Here is a 7,116-nt window from a genome sequence, read left to right on the forward strand (position 1 = left end):
TAACCTATTGCCTACCAGAATAAAGCCTTATTGGAAGACCACAAAATCCAGCAGTTGACAACATAAAACTTATAAAATCTAGCATTTATTAGATTTAATGTAGCCATGAGGTTATTTCAGGAGGTAAACATGGAGTCATTAGTGCTTTCACCAATATCTGTAATTTTTCAAGCACAAATTAAGCATATACTTCCAAATGCACTTCAAATTAGGTCACAGTAGCCTCTCCTTTTTTATGCCAGACTGATGGATAATGCTTAGACTGTGGTTGTTCTGCTTACTGGAAAATGCAGTGAGAAAACTGTGGAACGAAGACTGCAGCCAATCCTCAATGGACATGTTGCATAAGTAAGGAATAAGTTTTATTGTTTAAGTGTCTGAGATTTTTATGTCGTTGTCAGTCTCTGCATAATTAGGTCATCTTTAAGGATACAGTAGAATGGAACTAACAATGAAAAAGAACACTCATAGAATTTCTTAACTGTAAAAACATTAGCATTGATGATCTATTTCAGTGTTTCCCAAGTTTGTTCTAATATGTTTAGGAAATTTTGAGTTAAACAAAGTTAATTGTTAAATGGCTTCCTTTTATTCACTACCTCCTCAGTTTCTTTAACCTGCTGAAATGCCTTTGTACTCCTCAGTTAGGGACCATCTGACATATGATGCTTCCAAATTTAATTGTCCACTCTTGATTTTCAAGTGTCTCCAGCACAACTGCTCCATGGAATGTTACGCTCCTTTTGGAAATATTGAAATAGTCCAATGCCCTCATTCCCCAAATGAACAAACTGAGGTTATTAATTAATGTATAAATCAAGCAACTAGAACCCAGGTTTTTTAGTTCTCACTTTTATGCTTTCTGCCGCACACTGCATTGCATTACAGCACAGGACAAAGATTACATTTTTTCTTATGGGGTAAGTGCTTTCATAGAGAAGCGTAAAGATTTAAGAAAGTTAAATTCCTCAAGATCTTAGATTTGTGTCTTTCTTGGATAAAACATAAGACAAGATGGAATGAAGAGTGAATCTACATTGATAAAGGTAAAAATAATCAATTTAAATTTAACTTTAAGTTTCATTGACAGTGGGCTCATCTGAGCTTCAAGTTTTGGCCTAAATGCCACCTTCTCAGAGCACCTATCTTAGAATTTTCTAGATAACATTTCACATCCCCGCCCCATTGACCAGGCTTGGCGCTCTGTAGGCTCCCTTCCTGTTTTACTTTCCTCCATAAACTTATGATATTCTGACACAGTACATGTGTTCCATATTTACCATCTATCTCCTTCCCCAGTAGAAAAAGTTCAGGGCTATTTGCAGTTGTTCTCCGAGGTATACTCAGCACCTAGAATGGTATCTGGCATATTGTAATCACTCAATAAATATGTTTAAATTTGTGGATGTATTTTTTATTTGTCTCATGTAGCTCATATGAATTTGAGTACAATAGTTGACTTCCAAAGAAATGCAGCTTTACAATGTTGTTTGGGAAGCATCATATAACATGATAAGTAACTTGTTTGCTAAATCTAATCATATACCTGGTATTCAGAGAATACAAAATAAAAATAAGTCTGGTACTTGCTTCAGCAGCACATATACTAAAACTGGAATGATATAGAGAAGATAAGCATGGCCTCTGCACAAGGATGACACACAAATTTGTGAAGCGTTCCATATTTTTCTGCACATGTATCCCAGAACTTAAAGTAAAATAAATAATAATAATAATAATAAGTCTGGCTACTAAATAGGGTTTTCAGAGCAGGATCTCAGAAGAGATGTGAAATAGGTAAATTGATCTCTAAGCTCTTTTTTACATAAAATATTCCCAGTAACCTCCTACTTCCTCCTAGTTGCATAATTCTCTTACTTCTAAAAGCAACTCCATATACATTCTTTGGAAATATTCTATTTTTAGTACATTTTAATACTCCAATCTGCTTCACGTTTTGCCTAACTGGTCCTGGTCTTGGCCTTTTGGAGTCCTCTTTTCTCCTAAATAAAGCTAGAAAGCCTCCATCATCCTGATTACATGGTTTGCTCAGATGTGCTTGCTGAATTTCATGACCTCACTCCCCCTTATAAACTGGTGAGGATGTATTCATGAGCATGGAGTACATTTTTATCCTTAAAACCATATTCATGGCAGAGAACACACACCAAAGCAAGATTTTTCTTAATCTCTTGCTCAATTCAATATTTTAGAAAATGTTGTAAAAATAGTGGAAGGTGATTTCATTACAAGATTGGGGAAAACACCTCTATCTATGACCATCTTCTATACCTAAATCTCATTTCTATTCAGATAAAAATCTGATTATCCCAAAGTGGCTGGACAGGAAAGTTAATTCAGACAGATATTCTGTTTACTCTCCCTGGTTCTAATAATACGTGTTCTGTAAACACCTATCTATATGCAGCAAGCAGTGTACATACAAGTATAAGCCGTGAAAATTCTGAGTGGAAGAAACTGGAGGCAAGGTGTAGACCCCTCAGAATCTGCAGTTCTCCAGTGTATTCTCAAAACTGTATCAGCCAGCTGTTGGATATGTGGCTGCAGTGATACGTCAAAAGTCATGATTTCCTTTCTCTAAATCTTTTGAAGATTTTGTCTTCCCAAGAGAACCTCTTGTCTTAAATTAGAGAAATTATTTATTGGATATAAATTTCTGCTTCCAGTATCAAAGTTAGTGAGTTTTAATTAATTCATATTGCTTACTGCACCTGTTCGAGAAGAGCGTTTTCTTTTTTTAATGTAAGCAGTAACCAAAAAGATGACACATTGTCTTCTTTCTACACCCAAATGTAAATAATTATGATAACCTCTTGCTATGTGGGAGGCTGCTGTCTAGTGTGATCATTAAATTACAGCTCCTGTATTGTATTCTCCTTGGTTATGTTCATACAAATTCGATAGACTGAATTGCATGTGATGCAGAAAATTCCTATTTGTACTTACAAAATATAGTTTAGCAAATTGCTCTGTGACACTATTCATTTTATTTCCTGAACATTTGTGGTGGGAAATGACTACAGTCCTTATTATTACTATTATTATTATTACAGAGTTCTTCCTTATAAAGAGACTGAAACCTTTTATAAATATTAGTCTTATGAAGAAACACATACAACTGAGGGAAGTCGAGTGTTATTTCACTAGTTCACTGTGGAGAAGTTGATATATAAAAGTTGATAACCTTCTTCAACATCACTCATCCTGTGAAGTACAGAATCAAAGACAGAAAGTACCTCCCTCAATTTCTTGACACCATTTTATCTGCTGGATCACACCTTGATCCAACTAGAACTCTTTCAAATGGCAAATTTTTGAGCCATACTGGCTGTAAGACATAGAGAGATTCTTTTATGTTATTTTCCCCATTCTATACTTCAATGTCTGCTCAGTCCTAGGTTAGCACATGCCTCCCCGCTAGAGAACACAAGTGTTAGTGTCATACACGGTGATATGTACATTCTGACAATTCTACTGATACTGGGAACCATGATTCATATTTTATTGCCACCTTACTGGTTTGCTTTTATGGCTGGTTTTATTGCCCCCATATATTTATTCAGAAAGCATCATTTTGAAAATATAAACCTTAAAACAAGAAAGCCGTTGAGGAGAAAAATAGAATGTGTGCTTCTTTGGAATGAGTTTAACAAACTGTGTATTTCAGAACATTTCTACCTTCTGAATTTATTTCTTCGAATGCCCACCCACCTCAAGAAATACAGATGTTATAAATAGGAGCAGAGATCAGGAGAGCTAGAAGGAATCTTAGAATTAACCTTTCAAATACTATCATTTTGCAGATGAGCAAACGGAGGTCTAGAGCAGGTGAGAAGTGATATGACCAAATACATACTGCCAGTTAAGTTGTAAAGAAATGGCAGCTAGGCCGGGAGCAGTGGCTCACGCCTGTAATCCCAGCACTTTGGGAGGCTGAGGCGGACGGATCACGAGGTCAGGAGATCGAGACCATCCTGGCTAACACGGTGAAACCCCGTCTCTACTAAAAATACAAAAAAAATTAGCCTGGCCTGGTGACAGGCGCCTATAATCCCAGCTACTCGGGAGGCTGAGGCAGGAGAATGGCATGAACCCGGGAGGCGGAGCTTGCAATGAGCCGAGATCGCGCCACTGCACTCCAGCCTGTCCAGCCCGGGCGACAGAGCGAGCCTCCGTCTCAAAAAAAAAAAAAAAAAAAAAAAAAAAATTGCCAGCTATTCTTCCCCCAGCCCCTCACAGTCCAGGACTGTTTTCCACATTTCTGTGCCTCTTAGAAGAGACACTCATTGATTGACAGAGAACCCATCGATTGTTTGCACTTCATTGAGCAGGGTGTCATCGGGACAGAGAAGGGGAGTTCAGAGGAAGAGAAAGATTTTTATGTTGAGGGACGTTTGCTGATATCATGATTGCTGGGCTCAACTTCTGGAAAGATAGAAAAAGCACAGGAAGCTTTCAAAAAATAGGAGGTATTTATTCTGTTTTCTTAGATGGTATTGTAGATATCTCACAGGACAAGAACCTTAATTAATTTTTGATCAATCAATCATGAAGTATATATTAAGTGCATAATATACATGCAGCACTATACTCCAGTAAGTAGGTGAGTCAAGGAAAATAGTGATTGAAATAAATGGTTTTTGTTTTAGTATTCCCATTCACCATAATGTACAAAGGATTCTTGTCTGCAAAATGGAACAATAACCTCACAATATGATTGAAAGAAACAACAAGAAAATTGAGGTTATGTGAGTTAAGTAACTATTAGAGTAATTGCTCAATAATATTATTAAAAATTTACATAAAAAGAAATGTATATTTATACAAATGCAAAATATAAAAGTGCCTAAGGCAAAAGGTATCGTTGATTATAATCTTATGTGCAATTGAATTGTTCTACCTACTTAATTGTGTCTGGGCTACCTTAGAAAGTGGCTTGTCCCAGACACTTTCTGGAGAAACTTTGCAATATTACAAACAACTCATATTCCACTTAGAAACTTTAGCTCTGAAATTTTTTTCTATACCTATCTTATCTTTCATGTCCTATAAAACCTACTAAAAATGTATGTGTACATTTTTGCCTTAGTTAAATAGGACCATTTTTGTTCATTGATCCTGATTTATTTATTCCATGATGCTTACTTAAAAAAAAATAGTAACATTTAGTTTTTAATTCATTGTGAATTTCTACCTATGTTGTCTTAGGTAGAAATTATTTCCCACTTTAACAATAGACCATAAACATCAAGAAAACATTGAGGAATTTTAAAATAAAGTGCCTGTTTTTTATCATTGAGTTAAAAATCAATGGCATTGAAACAAAAACAGGCTCTGCTATTTTTGTACTGGAAAATTATTTTAAAAATCACTTGATATTGAATTTAAAGTTATTATCTTGAGTGAATTTTTATACATTGTTGATCAATTTAAGCGTTTAAACTAGATAAAAATTAAATATTTTTATTTTTGAATTTTAAAGGTGAATTCTAACTTCTTTAAAAAATATATAAAATATTTCATATTTTTAAGTTATCTTAAGACTTTTTTCCATTCTTCAAAAGTTCCCATTTAGGAGATCATAAATGGTATATATACATTTATAAACACAGACAACCCTCAGAGGACCACCCGAATGCTAGAAAGAGATTGCAGAACACAACATCCAATGTTCACAGATAAAATGTAAATGAAGTCAGCTTGCATGCTGTAATTGCTATATAATCATATTCCATTATTATTTAAAAATTTCACCAAAAAAGATTGTATATTATGTATGTAAATATTTTCACTTTTTTTTGGTTTCATATTTGTTCTTTTTTTAAAGAACTGTATTTGTTTATTCCATTTCATTTAATTCAGCAAGCGGTATATGATCTCCACTACATAGGGCAATCACCTGTATTTTATCTTGCAACTAACAAACTCACTTTACGACATTAATAAGAAAGCAATGCCTATTTTTCTTATATCTAGTTTACACTCACACATACACGCACACTTTGCCTTAGTTTACTTCTTCCTTATTTTCCTGTCACTTTGCCTCTTTAGGTCTACTGCCACTCTGCTTTGTTTGGAGATATGCTGTCTTTGGACTCTGCTCTGATGTTTCTCGATCTCACAGCCCCCAGTGCCATGTTCTTTTCATTCAGAATAGTTCACTAAACTGTAGCTGTGTGGGAATTGATTGGGAGTGCATCTGTAGCTTGGCACTCATTGGGGAAGTACTGCCAACGAAGTCATCAATATGTGCTCCCACACAGCTGGCTCCTCTTAAGTCCACTCTAAGATTCTATATCAGAAACATCAGAGTGAGAATGTGCTTTCTGGAATTGAGAGATGTGCTCTCTGAGAATGTGCTCTCTACCTCCCTGATTTTTTTTCTTCTCTTTTGATGTTACTGAAACAAGACACACAAAAGATAAATTCGAATCATAAGCAAGAAGGCCAAAAAAATTAACTCATGTTCTATCATTGCCAGTTGATGTGCCTATAAAAATTTGGGACAATTACTCTGTTAATGACTTCACTGAGGGTAAGCCTCTCAGAAACTTTGGTCATAGGATCACAGTGGCTGCAGCTGCCTGAGGCTGGGTGGTTTCAACTTTCAGGCAACTCTTTGAATGTGGGATTTTTATTTCAGTTTATATCTCCCAAGTTTCAATATGAATAAGCTCTAAGACTCGAAGCAAATTTCAGCATACTGAAGTTTAGTAACGGTTCCATCTAAAACCAGACATTATCCATAGTGTGTGCAAGAGGTGACCCAGGTTGATGGAAAGACATTGAGATGTCCACAAGCCATTTAAGGAACCTGAGCTGCATATCAAACTGTTTTATTTTTTAAGAAAAAGTGGTGAGTTTTGCCTGGTTTTTGGTTTTGCTGTCATGACTGTACACAAATGAAACTATGAGTATATATTTTATTAAGGGAATATGTTTGCTGTTTGCCAGTTTTGATCATATCCACCTTATGGTTGAACTTAAGGGAATAAAAAGCCATCATGTCAAAGAAAAAAAAAAAAACACCTTGGTAACAAAGTCAGTTTATGTGTTAAGAAGAAAAAATGGTCTGGTGGCCTTTGCAGCAAATAA

At 35.4% G+C, this 7,116-nt stretch overlaps 1 non-coding gene across 1 annotated transcript; it reads left to right on the plus strand.

Annotated features, from left to right (window-relative positions):
• The first annotated feature begins 1,582 nt into the window (after positions 1-1,582).
• LOC112440033 (U6 spliceosomal RNA) lies at positions 1,583-1,689 on the plus strand. The gene has a single exon (XR_003028237.1). It is a non-coding gene; the product is annotated as a U6 spliceosomal RNA (small nuclear RNA).
• The last annotated feature ends 5,427 nt before the right edge of the window (positions 1,690-7,116 follow it).

Source organism: Pan paniscus, chromosome 4 (genome assembly GCF_029289425.2).
Source record: "Pan paniscus chromosome 4, NHGRI_mPanPan1-v2.0_pri, whole genome shotgun sequence".
Taxonomy (NCBI): domain Eukaryota; kingdom Metazoa; phylum Chordata; class Mammalia; order Primates; family Hominidae; genus Pan; species Pan paniscus.